At 41.1% G+C, this 17,102-nt stretch overlaps 1 long non-coding RNA gene across 1 annotated transcript; it reads right to left on the bottom strand.

Moving 5' to 3' along the window:
- Positions 1-254: 254 nt before the first annotated feature.
- On the bottom strand, positions 255-16,699 carry LOC144238826 (uncharacterized). Its single transcript, XR_013337219.1, has 3 exons — positions 16,646-16,699; positions 9,450-9,549; positions 255-277 (listed from the first exon to the last, which is right to left on the bottom strand). It is a non-coding gene; the product is annotated as an uncharacterized LOC144238826 (long non-coding RNA).
- Positions 16,700-17,102: the final 403 nt, after the last annotated feature.

Below are 17,102 nucleotides of genomic sequence, written 5' to 3'. Positions count from 1 at the left end.
GCTATTATTTCCTTATTAGCAATGATGCCTGCAGCTCATAAGAAGTTTACACACTAGATAATAAACTCGCTCTCATAGTCTGAGAGAAAGGTTGAAAAGAATTTACATAAAAATTATCAAAATCCCAAACTCATTAATGGATCCAGTTCCTACTAATATTCCTTTTTGTCGTACTTGCCTTTATTTTTGTGATGGTTTTGGGCTTCCTGAAGTGAGTGATGATTTATCTTGAACAAAATAGAATTTGTTCTTGAATCCTGCTGGTGTAAACACTATGCTAAATAAATAGAAATAGATATAAGTCCCAGGAATAAATCAGACTCCCTGCTTAAAAAGCAAGCACAAAATTCAGTTCTTTCTTTCTGGAAGATAAAAATCCCCAAAGCTAAGAGTCCATCTTCTTGCCCATGTGTAGAACTTAATGGAAGCTGTTTGTTGATTTATTTATTTGTAGTAAGATTGGGATGTTTTCTCTCTTCGTTATCATTCATTCTTTGAGGGGTCTTTGGTCAGTCAGGATAAAAGGGACTTTATCAGCACAAAAATATATGAAACACTATAAAAGGTGGTGAATATTAGCAAGGAAAGGTATGTTAGAAGTGGTTCCCTCTGAGACTCTGAAGGAATTAAGATAATCAGGACTCCTAGAACACAAAGAAGATGATTCACACTCCCCTCCCTCAAGGGTTGAGGAAGGACCTTTGAGGGAAACAGAGGGACAGAGGAAACAATGGAGACACAGGCAAAGAGATTAAAAGGGAGACCAGAGAGAAAAGGGCCTTAGAGAGTCTACCAAAGACAGGCTCTTCAAGGATTGAGGAGTTACTTGATGGAAAAAAGTGAGGGGCCCTCTGTGTGTTTATGATCATCTAATCAGTGGAGAACATTCCTTTTGGTATATAGCTAAGGTAAAATATAATTTGTTATCCAAACTGATACCTTTTGCAAGGGAAAGGGGGCATTAACTGATTATGCTGACTCAACACGTGTAAACTAGGACTATGAGGCAAATCTGGACATAGGGTCACAAAATGTATCTATAACCCCTCCAGACCTCATGGGCATAAGTAAGAGGTTAGACCCAATCACAACATGGCTGTTAAGCACTGATGTGCCCAGCACTGTGCTTGGCACTGAGGGTACAAAACTGAGGCCTTCTGTTTTCTATACCAGGTGAGTTGTTTTTTCTATCGCCAAGACTTTCATGACACTAAAGAGCAAGGGAAAACCTTCACAGTCCAGTTCCCCAAATTATGATACTTCTGAGCAGGGATTGTGTACATGGCTTCCACCTGGTCTCGCCTGCAAGGTGGTGGCTGTGCACCCAGCAGCCTGATGAGTCAGAGCAGTGTAATTTTGTTCTGCTTCTGCCCCACATATGCTGGTTTCAATCAAATGAATGCCTAATCCTGTAGTGAATTTTATTAAACCCTTTGCCCTTCCCCATTCCATCTGTTACATGTCTCATTCTCTATCCTGGAATAAACTGTATTTTTTTCGGGCTCTTTCTGTCTGTGTTGGATGTCTTTCAGAAATAGGCCTGGAGGGGTGCCTGGGTGGCTCAGTTGGTTACACATCCAACTTTGGCTCAGGTCATAATCTCAGTTCAATGAGCTTGAGCCCCGTGTCGGGCTCTATGTTGACAGCTCAGAGCCTGGAGCCTGCTTCAGAGTCTGTGTCTCCCTCTCTCTCTGAACCTCCCCTGTTCACTCTCTGTCTCTCAAAATAAAGACATTAAAAAAAAAAAAAAAAGGAAATAGGCCTGGAGTTAAGAATTACAATCAGGGTGAAGTGGGTCTGACTGAGGAATTGCAGTATCTGAGTTACTTTCTGTAACGCAATGCTCTTATCACAAAACCTCCAATTTTGATGGTGTGTAATGAAGTGTACTGGGAAGCTCTGCACTTGGTTTCACAGTCCTTCCTGTTGGCCTGCAATTACCGTCTCCCCAGACTCTAAGGGACCCTAGGGGCATACAGTTATGTGGCATCCACTTGGATCACGATGTCTGGGCTGCTGAGCCCAAATACCTGCTGGTGGATACCTCATAATCTTGCTTCAGTGGACCTTTCTAATTCTCTTGACTTATTCAGCTATTGTACTATATTATCGACCATATTTTCACACACATAAAAACCAACTCAACTTGAAAACAGCCTTCAGGGCATGTTGTGTCCTGGGAATAGCAAAAGAATATAAACAAATCTTCGCCAAGGAGTTTATTTCTGTTTACTATAGTTTCTCTCCTTGGCAGGTATGATAAGGTGTTAGTTTAGAGGAATGAAAATCTTTTGAAAGATGTTGATGGTATGGCCAGTTACAAATTTGGTTGTCTTTGAGGAAGCACAAGCTCAGATCCCTGGGTTCTGCATGTCTGTGTCAGCTTCTCCTATTTTTAAGCTCCTTTGAGGGAAAGCTTCCTCTCATCTTTCAAGCCCCTCTTCACCCTACTCTTCTATACCCTAGTGCTAAACTCATTTTTTTTCTGCAAAGAAGGTATTTAATAAATTTCTCTAAACTCAGTAAATTTTTGGCCTATAACCAGTAATTCCCTTATTTGATGCTGACTGAAAGACTCATTGACAGGTTCTTGAAGGGAATGCATGGGTTAATGTCCCATAACAAAGCCATGCGAATGGTGTGGAAAATATGAAAGTCACTCCATGCACAGTCCTCCGGGGGGAGATTTTGCTACCACAGTGCTGAATCTTCAGGCCTCTATAGAGATGCAGGTAAAACATAGGGTTGATACCACATCCAATCTTTTAATTTTCTTGCTTACTGTTGGTGCTGTGTGACCTACAATCACAAACCTGCTTTGTGTGATAGGTGGAAGGAAAGGTATCTTAAACCTAGGAATACTCAGCTAAACTAAAGCCCAGAGCCTGCCTTAAAAGAAGCACCCCTACCCCCAAAGAAGCACCCAGAATTCTCAGTTGCTTCCCAAACTGATTCAAGTAGGATGTACCCTACCTTGAAATAGGCAGGAATCAAACCAGCCTAAAAAAAAAAAAAAAAACAAAAAACAAAAAAAAAAAAAAAAAAGCAAAAAACAAAAAACAAAAAATAGAGGGAGTAAGACATATGAAAAAAGGCCACTTGATTTTCTACATCCTATTCCTTATTTTTTAGGGTATCAACCCAGCTATAGTATGCTGTCTACCCTATTTGATGCTTTCAATGTTGCTTCTCTCTGTTGATAGCCATTGGGCTTCTGGTCAGCTAGGGATGATGATGCTTTATTACTACCTCTGGGTAAAACTCTGGTTGTCAGGAATTCTGTTTGTGTTATATGTGCTAACAATCCAAATTTCTGCCTCGTTGAGGGTAGGGTAGGTACGTCAGGCTGGCCATTATGAACAGATGATGAAAGTTCAAGGCATTAGGAAACTTCACATGAGTTTCCAAGTAGAGAGGAAGTATGGAAGTGTTTTATAGTAACTTTCTCTGTTTGGTAAGTAGACCCGCTCTTGTTCAGGGCTGAGTAGTGAGAAACAGGAGAAGGTGTCTTCCATTTATGTTGTGATAGCCATGACTTTAGAAGGAGAAGAGGTGTCACACAGGGCCTAGTATATGGGGACATGTAGCACAAGGCCTATGCACAGTCTGCCTTTAGTGATGACGAAGCGGTGATATTTTGTCATTTGCCCAGAGGGGATACCTTTTTGCAATTCTAGTAACACAAAGCCTTGTAATCATCTGCCTACCAAGAAGAAGGAACACCATCATCAATATTGTGTCTCCAACATCAAATCACATTCCTAATTCAGTGAAGACCTAGAATATAGTCTTTTGATTCTAGATAGGTGTTTTTGTCTATCTCCATCATTTTGCTCTGTGTATGATCAGGGCCAATCAGAAATGCAAGGTATTAAATTTTTTCAGGATGGCTCTTCCCTGTATCTATTTTCTGAGGCCCATTATATGAAACTTAAAAATCTAACACTACACATAGCTACTAAATGTAGAATTTCTGGAGACTAAGAATACTGGGTGGTTAATATTAGTCAGAGTGCCTTAAGCAATAGCTGACAAATCCAACACAAACGTAGAGTTTTTAAATCTAGGCATTAACAACCAGTTGGGGCTTCTTTGAAATGTGGAGATAGGGAGAAGATTTGGGTTCTGGTTTGGGAGAGAAGGGGGTAAAATATTCTGTTAAAAGTGAATATAGGCATAAGCCAGTTGTGTCAGGGACAGATAGTTTCTTTGTGTGGCTTGAACTTAAGCTGGAGGAAAGGAACTAAACTCCAGAAACTTGAACTTTTAAACTCAGGTTTAAGAGAAGCTATGAGACTGCACGTTCCATAGGAATGGAATATGCCTTACAGAGTAAGTAGTTTTGCAACTGGCAAGGTATTGTTTTACTCTTGGTGGACACTGAATAAATGTTCTTTGAATTGAATTGAATTTTCTGAATATATAAAGTTGGTGGAAAGTCCTGATTTGGACATTTTTCAGTTTGTTTTCTCTGTATAATTCTGTGATTTCAGGAAGGCTAAGAGGCAAGAGAGAAAGGATCATTTTTGAAGATCAAAGAGAGTCATTGTGGCTGGAACATGAAATGTGAAGGAATTCTGGTGAGAGATAAGACTGGAAAGGTATATGGAGGCCAAGTCATACGGAGTCTTCTCAGTTGGTTAAGGCATTTGGACATCATCCTAAAAACAGAGTAGAGCCACAGAAGGATTTTTAGTGATGGGAATGGCATGCTTAGATATGCATATTTGAAAGATCACTAGATATAGCATAAAAATAATTAGAAGAGCTCACATAGGGACAGGAAATCCAGTTGGTAGACATCTCAAATTTGAGAAATGATGGCTTTAACCTGAATTAGGCTAGTAGCAGTGAGAGTGGAGAAAAGTAGATGGATTCAAGAGAGGGAATGGACAGTTCTTGAAATGGAATGGATGTGAGGGAACTTGGGTGAGGAGGAACAAAGGGTGAGGGATGATTCTGCGGTCCCTGATTTGGGCAATGATAGAAGGTGGTACCATCAACATGACAGAGAGCAGAGCATAAGAAAGGGGGATGGGGAGGAGATAGAGAAGATGATGAGTTCAATTTTTTACATGTTGAGTCTGAGGAGCTTGTTGGACATCCTAGAGATGTGCAGTTGGCAGTTGAATGAATGAGTTCTGAAGAGAGATATCAGAGTATGGATTTGAGAATGATGCAGACATAGGAGTAGATGGATTTGTTCCGGGAAATACCAATATGTAAAGGCTTAACAGAGTTAGAAGGGTACATAAAGAAAACTAATCATGAGTGGTTAAACGGATAGGAGGCAAACAAAAGTGTTCACAGCAGAAGAGAGAATTTAAAGAAAGAAGGAGTGGTCCACCTTCTTTGCCTTTAAGTCATTGAATGTCTAGGTTCCCAAATATTTCACATTATTTTGGTCAGTAAATCCTAGATGAGGAAAAAAAAAAAGATAGGGAAAAACCCATATCCAACTACTACTGTGTGAATGAGGTATCCCAAGGTCATTGCTCTAGGTCCTGCTCCCTGTGAGGATTTTACCTATAGTAGAGAGAACAAGAAGAAATCCTCTTCATACACTGTACAGCTGCACGAAAAGTAGCCAGCAGGGAAATTGACCTATAAATACTGTGAACACATTAATGTAAGTACATTTTTAAAAAAGTTATGTCTTCTGGCTATGGTCTAATGTGATGATTGGTGGAAGTGGAATTGAAGAGTGACAGGAAAATATTAATGGAAGGTAACACACAGTGCTTTGTCCTTAGAAAGAGCAATGGACTATATCTGTTCCCCGAGGGAAAGTTTGATGAGTAATGTCTTAATATACATTTTAAACATTCTGACAATAATGCAACGGGTGCTGCTTTTACTCTTAGGATAGCAGGCTCTCCTATGCTCTGGTGGGGTCTCCTACTTCAAATCTATTTAGAGGGCAACCTAAGGGTATAAGGGCAGAAGCATCACGACTCCTATATTCCTATTTGAGGCTGTGGGTGCTGTAAAAGGCATGCTATAAAAGGCTGTAGGTGGGTGCTGTAACATCAGGGCCTGCTTTTCCTGCAGAGGAAAGAGAGCAAATCCAAGGTCCCAAGAAGACTTGCTTTCCCAAAACATCTCATTTCCCAGGTTGCTGATTAAGAGCTGACGATTCACATTTAGATGCCCCTCTGCCCTCACCCCCATCCTAACAACACAAAATTTGAGTCAAGCTTGAACCGTGCTAAGAAAGCAGTGTTGCTCTTTTTAGTCTTAGCAGCACTGGCATCTAAAGAGAGCCTCTGTGGGAAGGCAGAACCTTAGTTACCTCCTCCCCAAGCTGTTGCAGGAATTTCAGACCTCTGCCTGCCAAAGCACTTTTATAGAGCTTAGGATTTTTCTTTCTTTCTTTCTTTCTTTCTTTCTTTCTTGCTTGCTTGCTTGCTTGCTTGCTTGCTTTCCTTTTTTCTTTTAGTGGGGTGAGGGAATGCCTTCAGTGACTCCCTCCATTTCCCTCTCTGGGCCTCCGTTTTTTCCGCCTAAGGGGTCTGGATTAGGGGATCCTTGAGGTTCCCCAGGACTAGTTTGTGTCTCCACCAGTGGCCCCAACAGCAGAGAGCTTGCCCTCAGCTCTTCCCTGTTGAGCTCAACTGGCTTCTAGGGGACTGCTCTATATTTGGACAAGGCAAGTCATGATATGTCAGTCAGGAGAAAAGGAGCTTTTTTGGAGTGGAAACTCAACAGGAAGAGGCTTCTTTCTGCAGTGGAAATGCACACACCCCTGTGGGGGCTGGGAGGAAGATAAAGAGCCTTAGTTGCTCTAAGGGGTCTAGAAATCAGAATGGTTAGATTCTGCCTGGCTCTGCTCATGCTTTGCCTGATTTCTTGGCCTTATAAGTTTGTGTTTACTTGTGTGAAGAGGCTCCGTGTTTAGAGAGAAAGGGTATTAGAAGCAGACAAACCTAGCTCTGTTCCTCGGCCAGTGTGTAACTGAGGGAGTTATTGGACTTTCTATATTTCATTTTCATTATCTGTTAAATGAGGATGTCTTATAGGCCTGTCATGAAGATTAAATGAGAAAACACATATAAAACAGCAGTATAGAGTCTGGCTTGGGGGTACAGTGCTGTTTCTTCCCTCCATACCAGTTATTCTCTTTACTTTTACCTTTGCCTGCATTATTCTCCCTTCCTGTATCATCTCTCTACCTCTCTCTCACTTGCAGTAATCTTTGAGGTCCCCCTGCCCATGACAGTACTTGAGTCCTCTTGCTGTCCCAAGCATGCATTACCTGGCTTCACATTCTGTTAACTACCTTCTTTCTATAGTATTGTTTTGCTGATTCTGCCCACCTGGATTGCTGACCTCAGATAAAAGGAATCTGTCAAATACTGGTTATCTTTGTATAGTACCTGGTAAGATGTCAGGTGCAAAGAAGAGGCCTAAGCAATATGAATGGATGCAGAAAGTTACAGGTAAAATGAGGAGACAGTGTATGGTTAAGGCCTGAATGCTAAATAGCCTACCTGGGTTTGAATCCTGGTGCTACCAATTATGAACTTCAAAACTTTACAAATTGTTGAATCTCTGTTCCTCAGTTTTCTCATCTGCTCAGTGATGGCTGTGGTAAAAATACTACCTTCTCCTTGAGTTGTTGTGAGAATTAAATAAGTTAGATTTGAAGAGTGTTGAGATCAATGCCAGCACATGGTACTATGTAAGGACCCACTATTATTATTTTAAAGAACATGAGTTTAGGATTAGACACACCTGATTTCAAAGCCTGCTCTACTGCTTACTAATTACATGACTTTGGACAGAAGTTATTCAATTTCTTCATGCTCTAATTTCCTTATATGTAAAATAGGAATAATATAAATTGTTGTGAAGACGAAATTGATGTAAGAGCCCAGAACACAGTATGAGCTTGATAATCCATTGGTGACTAGATGCCTGCTTCAATCTTCTAGAAGCAAGAATTTGAAGTGCCTGCATGAAAAATCTTTGTGGTGGCTCAGGCCCCAATAAGGAAACTGAAGACGAGTTTGCCTTGATTGGAAAGGGTTGAGAAAAGAGTGGAAACGGGGGTTGTGGGTGTATTGCAGGAAGGCATTGGGAAGTTACTTGTGCTGGTTGCTAAGCTATATCACCAAAATTCTGACCAAATTAAGTCATTAAAAACACATTTGGAAGGAGCTAGAGACTTTAGCCTGTGTGAAATTCCAACACAGGTCCATGCAAGTCACCTTTCTGTGTATCTTTGATTATGTAACGTGTTTCTTGTGTTTTGTCCAGCTGTGTTACTGTCATGGTGATGTTGTAGGTGTGGACTAGTGGACACGTGCCATCCCCTGCTAGCCAAGTAGGTCTGTGATTCTTGGCTTTTGAGGAGGTGAAATACACTGGCTCAGAGCTTGTGTATCTGAAAGGTTCCACTTGGCCTCTTCTTCTGACACCAAGCTGGGACTCACAGAGTCCTGATTTCTAGAGTTCAGTCTATTGATTGTCATAACGGAGATCTCATTAGATGTTGAGTGATGTTTTCTTTTTTAAAATTTATTTATTAATTTTGAGAGAGAGGAGAGCAAGTGGTGGAGGGGCAGAGAGAGAGAGAATCCCAAGTAGGCTCCATGCTGTACCCACAGAGCCTGACGCAAGGCTTGATCCCATGAACTGTGGGATCACATGACCTGAGCTGAACTCAAGAGTCAGATGCTTACCTGACTGAGTCATCCAGGTGCCCCAGTGCTGAGTGATTCTTTCGGCCCCAGTAGGAGCTATGTTCCCTTATCCTCTGCCAGCATTGAGGGGCTGACTGCTTTCTACCATTCAGGGCAGAGGGGATCTGAGTGGTTTCAGTCAGGAGCCCTGCTAGGTCCATTGTTCTTTTGGGGGGTGTTGGGGAGGAGCAGAGGAGAGGCTGACAGGGTGGCCTTGGCACTGATTACTTCTTTCCCAGTTGTCTTTGCTGTGTTTAAGCGACAGGACTAGGGATTTAAACCTTTCCACCACCATCTGGATCTTTATTTAGAGTTTTCATGGTACAAGATTCTCATGTTCCTTTCTGTCTTTCTGCTGCCTCTTTGTTTGAATTTAATGCTACGTTCTGCAATGCAACAAATTCTTTGGAAAATAGATGTAATACATTTGTACCTCAAATTACAAATTTGCTGCATATTTGCAGTGTCCTCTCACCATCTCATCAGCATCTTGTGGCTTCATTGTTAGCAGTGCCAACAATTGGTTTCAAATATCATGATAAAAGTACCTACTTTCTTTTTTCATTACCACAAAGTCTTATTTCACTATATTCAAATGGGAGGACTCTTGATTAACTTCATTTTGCAGAATGAAATTCAGATATGGGAGAGTTTAAAGAAGGCAGTTAATTATCTTCAGATAGTGGGCCTGGCTACACCAGTTCAGTGGTATCGATTTGGCTGGGCACCTGAAGAGTTTAAAGAAACACGATGCCGATGTCTCACCTGACCAGTGAAAAATGACAGTCCCTTGAGGAGGTGTCAAGTCAAGGAGATTTCAGTCTTTTCAGGAGAATCTCATGGGCAAATATGGCTCATATTTTCACTGTTGGAATTAGGAAATCAGAGGAATGACTGTAAAATATACATTTAAAAATGTAACTGATAATGTTAAATTAAAACTTGCTTAATACGATTACTTTTCAAACGAATTAGAATTTTGTCTGTGAAGGTTTTTGGATAGCAACAGGTACAAAGGTTTGAACTTGTGTTTTTTGTTTTAAAGAATAAAACTTCAGGGTAGTAGGACCAGAAATATTCATTCATTGTTTATCAGGACCTTATTGACTATAGTGATATGACTCATGCTCTCTCCTGCTCCCAGGCATGTAGTCATTGACATATGACTATGCTAAACTTAGTAATTTCCAATGGGGTTTTGAGCAGAGGTTTTGAGCAGAATAGAGGGGGCTATTCAGAGCCATTTTCTCAGAGTAAGCTTTCTCAAACTATACCCCACATCACGTCCCTCAACCTCCCCATTCTGATCTGTTCCCTAAGGATCCTAGTTAAGTAATACTGCATCAGTCAGCCTTGATAATTGATGGGAGTTTATCTTTTGGCTATGTGAGAGCAGAAATTAGGTTGAGAGCCCCTTTTACTAAAAGTTTCCCCAACACTATTTATTTATTTAAAAATATTTTATTTAATTCTGAGAGAGAGAGAGAGAGACAGCATTAGCAGGGGAGGGTGAGAGAGAGAGGGAGACACAGAATCCGAAGCAGGCTCCAGGCTCTGAGCTAGCTACCAGCACAAAGCCCGAAACGGGGCTTGAACCCATGAACTGTGAGATCATGACCGGAGCCGAAGTTGGTACCGACTGAGCCACCCAGGCGCCCCTCCCCGACACTATTTAAAGTATGATATATTTACCCTTGACTTTAGAGCTTTATGTGGAAATGTCAGGCTAGTTGTTGCAAAAAAGCTGGGGTTGGAAATTTTTTGCATTTCATCTGAAGGTTTGATGCATCTGTAGTTGGGATTCTGTCCCTTTTATGAATAGAGTACAGAGCAAAGAGGAAACCATTCTGGAGAAGATTTGCCCTAAAATGGCACCTTGTGCTGGCTGAGGCCCCTCTTGAACCACAGATAGGGATTCTTCAAGTTTCTAGCTTGGCTGGGCCGCTTTGGGAGCCAAGGAGAGTTCTAGTCATTAGCATTGGTGAGTTGTTGCTTATTAGCATTTGTGTGAACCAACAAAGGGTGTGAAACCCTAGCTTGTGGTGGGGGGAGGGTGAGAGGGATTGTTTCTCCTTGGATTAATACCAGGGTTATTTCCCTTGGTGCAGAGCCATTCTTCTCTGTGTGGGAATGTTTAATGTTCATACTGTTAGGTGCAAGTCTCATTCAGAGAACTTCTTTTAAATACACATTTTTCTCAATTTATATTAAAGTACCCACAAACCTAACAAAACGCTGTTTGTCATGATGGTTTGTTCAGAAATTTGAAAAGGCATTCTCCTGTCCAAGAGAGCTTTTCCTGTTGTGTAGGTCCAACAGTCATTCAAGCAAAGGGTTAATTGAGGCCAGAGAGGCTTCTCTGGCAGCCGGCAAGCTTTGTGCAATAGCCAAGCTGGGGGCTGGGAGAGGCTGATACTCATTTGTTTGTGTATAAGGCTTTCATTCCCAAAGTCTTAGACATCACATACCAGGAAAGATGATTGTGAAAAGCAGAGACAAACTCAAGTGTTTCCTGGCTGTCCTGGTTGCCTCTGATACATTTAATTCTGCCTGACAGTGATTGCCGCTTGGTTTCTAAACATAATTTTCTTCTCCAGTGGTGAGTGAAGGTTAATTTTTAATGTCCAGTAGTAAATGATGAGTCCTAGATTAAAACCTTTAGTTTGGAGATCTTCAGCCCTCCCTTTCCATTGTACTGCATTTAAGCTTTACCCTGGATTTGTGTTGCTTGATGAAGTGTAATGGTCTTTGACTCTGAGAAACTGTGCAGAGGGGTTATGCAAGAGGCCCAGCAAGAAATGTCTCCCAGGACCCTGAAAGCTCTGTCACTTCCTTTTTCTCCAGGTTTGCAAGCTCCTGGGATCTGGATATAGCAACAGCACCCCCTAGTGTGGGTGAGGGTGAGGGTGAGGATGGGCTCCTGGTGAACTCCAGAAGGAAGTGTTCTGTTTTCACACAGTGAGCTGTGAGAAACAGGCTGCTTGCATTTATTTAATAGTATGGCTGAGACCAAATATGCGACGTCAGTGTGTCTTCTAGGTTTTGATAGCTGAGAAAGGAAGATAGAGACCGCAGGAAGACAGCAGTTTAGATGATTGTACAAAGACGTGAAAGCTAAGGAGAGCCACAAGAGCAAATCAGGAGATCACTAGGGAAGGGAGCTGTTCCTATGAACAATTTGCCATTCTTCCAAAGAATTCAAAGCTGGGCCTCCTGCGTGGAGACGAGGATGGATAGGGCCTGGCCACAAAGGCTTTCCATTGCTGACTGAGACTGGGCCTACAAAGGGGCCAAAGCCTTCTTTTAGAGTAAAACTGAAATTAACAGACACTCCAAGCAGCAGCTTAAAGGCCACTAACATATAAATAACTAATAAACATTACCTGCCAGCAGAATTTTGATCAAAGGAACTAGACTTAACAGTGAGCAAAAGGAGGGTAGAGATGGGCTATAGAGAGAAGGGAAGAGGAATACTTCCTTCCCTCATTTTGTTCATCCAGCAAATATCTATGGTTGAGCTGCTATTCAGTGCCAGATTCTGTTTTAGGAATTGGGGTACAGAAGTGAATAGAACAGAGTCCTTGCCCTCTTAGAGCTTATATTCTTTACTATTGCTACGGGGCAAGTCACCACAGCTCAGTGACTTATTTCCAGGCAGAATGTGATTGAGGACATGGAAAGTACCTGCTGCTCAAAACTGTGTCTGCCCTAAAGCAGTCTTTTCTGAATTTTCTAAACTTGAGCCCCTTGTTTATCAGTGATGTGTTCTCTGAGAGAACTAATAATGAAGCCAGAGACTTTGGCTCCACACCTACTGTCTGGTGAAAATGAACAACCTAACAAGACTTGGAGGGATGAGGATACTGAGGGATAGAGTTATAACTCTGGCACTGGCAAGTTGTGGCCTTGAGGAATTTATATTTCAGGACCAAGGTTTCCTCATCTGGAGAAGCAGCTGCATTAATTCCTCTCTCAGATCCTTTCTAGCTCTGACATTCTATTTTGTGTGGCAGATAGCATCCAGGAAAACCCAAACCTGGAGTGCCCCTGAAAACACTGGATAACTGCAGATGGGAGCGGGACCAGATTAGACACTGAAAATAAGAGAGGCAGCAAGGAGCAGGAGTGTGACTTGATCATCAAATCTGGGCTATTTAAAGAATGTTTCTAGGGCATTTATTCCTGGGTCCAATTTCTGACTAGAAAATGCCCCAAAGGGAGAGTGGCGATGTGGATATGGTTGTTGCAGATTTGGGGGGAAGCCCAGTTACTTATACTTTTATAGATCAAATAATAATTATTCACAGAGCTCCTGGATCTAGATCATACACACACCTGAGCTGCAGCTGCCATAAAGAGCTCTGTGGGGTGGGTTTTCTTGTTGTGTAGTGTTTTTCCTTTAACGCTCCTGTTCAGGATAGAGATGGAGTACCATAGGTTGATATTCTTTGAATCCTAGAGAGCAAGTGACCTACTTTACTATTGTGCCTGAAATATTCAATTAGAGTGTATTTTAGGAAACACATTTTCAGCTTGAAATATGGTTTTTGCTTTTGTGAAAACACACTGCAGTAGAGAGATACCCTTTTGGTTTTCTTGGCTGTTCTCCTGACCTACTACTGTATAACTTTGGATACTTATGTGACTTCTCTCCTTGGAAAGAGGAATGTAAAATTCATAAGTTTCTTTAGAAAAGATAACATATAACTGTACCTTTATAAACACATGTGATGAAGATTAGTGAAAGCTTTGATTGGGTTTAGAAATTTTAAAAATGCACATGTTATATGCTGGGCTCTCTAACAGCTAGATGTTGATCCTGTCTTTACACTTCATTGCTTAGGCTCTCTCTCTCTTTTTTTAAAAAAATATATGTTATATATACTAATGTATATTAAATATAATATATATTAAATATATATGTGTATGTACACATATAAATATATATATATATTAATGTTTATTTATTTTTGAGAGAGAGGGAGACAGTGTGAACAGGGGAGGGGCAGAGAGAAAGGGAGACACAGAATCTGAAGCAAGCTCCAGGCTCTGAGCTGTTAGTACAGAGCCCTACGTGGGGCTCAAACCCAAGAACCTTGAGATCATGACCTGCACAGACTGAGCCACCCAGGTGCCCTGGTTAGGCCTTCTTAACTTTGCGATCCTTTGTCTTTGTGAAGAGTTTCAGCCTCACTGTGAGGAACACAGTACTGTATAAACAGGATTTAGGGATGGAATGTGGGTGGAGCTTTTTATTTGCAAAATTCCTTCTTATACATGGCCAAGTTTTAAAGAAATCAGGCTGAGGAACAAATGAGAGGCAGAAACCTTGGGTGGCTTTGAAGTTTTCTATGTGTGTGTTCTGCCATCTGCTGGAAAAGGCTCACCAAGTTTGGAAAGCTGACTGGCAAAGTTGAAGAGTATCAGCACTCCTGGCACCTCCCTCTCTCTCCCAGGGCTGGGCAGAGAACAGAGCTCATAACATTCCATGATGCACTTGGATTTCTGCTGGATGACCTTAATTCACAACTAGAGTTGTGTCCCCCAGGGATTTCCCCACCGGTTGCTGAGCTCAGGGCCAGATGCCTCAGGCTCAGGCTGCTTTGGGAGCCTGTATTGCAACTTCCTCTGGCCTGGTTCCTCTGGATACCCAGTGTGTTGACCAGGATTGCTTTGAAGTACTCTTCACTGGCTTTAAGTGGAAACAAAACAAAATTTTACATCCAAAATAGGGGCTAGGGTGGCTGCCTTCACTGTAATGTCAGTACCAGAGGGCCTTTTGACCTATTGAGGAAAGGAATGCAATGCCCTTTTTTTTCCTGAGATTATAATCTCTTTACTTTTTGGTGTTAAAAGCCCTTTCACAAAATGTTGGTAATGGTTGAGAATTATCACTTTAAGCATTTATTTGCTTAGTAAAAGAAAAGACAACTGTGAGTTCCCTAATTCTTTCAAAACATTCTCTTGTCTCTGAAATCCCAAAGTCTGGGCCCATGTGCTGTGCCACTCCCTATGGTCTCACCTTTCGCTGCCTGTGACAACTTGAGTGGAAAAGTGGGGTCAACAATCGTCATTTGTAAGTTCCATATTTTCCCTGGCAAATTCTCCATGGATTTTTCTGTGCTGTGACCCACATAGAAATGCAAAAATAATAGTGTGGTAGAATGAGGATAATGTCTCTTCATTAACTGGGTCGCTACTTTATAGATGAGTTTTGGTCTGTAGTGAATGCCTGGCCTGGTTTCGCACACCTTTGGATCATTTTCTTCCTCTGGAGTTCTGGATGGAATGTGACCTTCCTGGCTGGATATGTATGTGGAACTCCCATGGGGAAGACTTAGATTTTTTGGCACTCAGACCCTGTAGGCAACTAGGACAGGATGTGGACATCCACCCTCCCTGTTTCTTCTCAGAAAGTTGTATACAATTTCTCAGAAGTATACAATACTTTTGAAAAATTTTAAATGAGAATATGACATTTAAAATCTATGAAGAGTTAGGAGCGCCTGGGTGGCTCAGTCAGTTAAGTGTCTTCATCTCAGGTCATGATCTTGTGGTTTGTGGGTTTGAGCCCTGCGTTGGACCCTTTGCTGACAACTCAAGCCTGGGGCCTGCTTCAGATACTGTACCTACCTTTCTCTCTGCTCTTTCCTCACTGGCTCTCTCTCCCTCTCAAAAATAAATAAACACTTAAAAATTTTAAAATTAAATCAATGATTAGTTAAAAGATTCTAGTAACTAAACTAATGGAATGGACTTGCATTTTTATTAAAGGTTATGATTATAGAAGAGTACTTTTTTTCCTAAATTTTTAAGTTTTAATTCAAAGAAAATGATAAAGCTAAAAGAAAACGATGAAAGTGAAGCTACTCTGATTGAGGCAGGGTTGGTATTTGACTCTGTGGAACCTGAACTGAAAATGGCTAGTGTAGAAAAACTGAACTGAAATTTGCTTTTGAGAAGATATTTTGTCAAGAGGGCGGATTGTTGAGATCTAAGTAGATGGAGGCCGAGAAAATCAGTTTGTGCTGAAGCCAGAACACGTGGTGTCTTCATTGGAAATAGATGTTCCCACAGAATAAACTTTTTTTGTATATTTATCTGTTGATAACAACTGCTTCTGAACAAGCAAGGACATTCAGGATTGCAGGTTGTGAGTTTCATATGGACACACACAGAGGCTTATGACCTAAAGGCCATGTGAAGAAGGCGGAAAAATCCAACCCAGTTAAATGATCATGGGCCAGATTGTTAGAAATATGTCCAAGAAGTGATTTCATAAAACTTTGGAAACTTGGCTGAAAACACTGGCAGATCTGTATCATCTGGTAAATATTTAGGACTCTGTATATATTATCTTCAAGGAAAGGCAGTACACTGTAGAAATTACATTTTTCAACAAAAACAACAAAACACTGCAAGATTTTTAGCTTTTTAAGCAAATAAGAATTTTGGTAAGGGAATAAGTTTTTTATCCAGGGATGGCATGGAGAAGAGGTCTTATTTCTGATAAAATTAGTTCAATTAAAATTCCCTTTCATTGAGGGTAACCAGACTGAAGTTTGCTCTGATTTTGCTTGTTAACTCAGTGAAGTCTGGGCATATGGTAGCTTCATTCTTCATCACCTGGTGGAGTTTTGTTTTGTTTTTTTTTCTTGCCTGAAAGACTTTATGAGATTTCATCATTACTTGCATCTTAAAATGTCAGTATATAACTGAATGGCAGTTGAAAATGTGAATTCTCCTATGTCTTAGGAGACTTGGAAAGCAAAAAGGTGGAGTTCAGGAATAATACTCCCCAAAGGGAGCAATCAAACATTAAGACCACATCCTGCTTTCCTCAAGTCATAGCCTTCTCTTAATGACACCGTCTTGTATTTCATTCCCCTTGAGATTCACACCTGTCATCTCATTTGTCTTTCAAATATTCATTAATGTAAATGGATATAGTAATTACACACCTGTTATATAACTTGGGAAACAGAGTCACAGATGAGGAGTTACTTTCCTGTCTCCCTTTTCCGCAGTTCATTATTCTGTTGGTAATAAGGGTAATACAGATGTCAGCCATTACTAAATGCCAAGCACTTTACATGTATTATCTCATAATTTCTTGTGAGGTAGGTATTTACCTCAGACAAGGAAATAGTGGCTTATAGAGATCAAAAAACTTGCTGGAATTTATACAGCTAGGAAGTGGCAGAACTAGAGCTGACCCAGGTCTGACTTTATGACCCAAGCCTGAATTTATTACACTGTACTACCTCTCCAGTCATATACTACTGGGAAAAGAGCTTCTGCAGGCCATTTGAACCCAGCGTCTATGTCTGGACTCTCAGCTTAGTTGCCCTCCTTTATGCCCGGCATACAGAGAAGTTCATTTGGACCTCCCAGGAAAGGGTTCTGGAGAGGCAGCAG

Source organism: Crocuta crocuta, unplaced genomic scaffold, assembly GCF_008692635.1.
Source record: "Crocuta crocuta isolate KB4526 unplaced genomic scaffold, BGI_CrCroc_1.0 scaffold116, whole genome shotgun sequence".
In the NCBI taxonomy this organism is placed as follows: domain Eukaryota; kingdom Metazoa; phylum Chordata; class Mammalia; order Carnivora; family Hyaenidae; genus Crocuta; species Crocuta crocuta.
The sequence above is the reverse complement of the archived record's forward strand: the minus strand, read 5'-3'. Positions and strand labels throughout refer to the sequence as shown.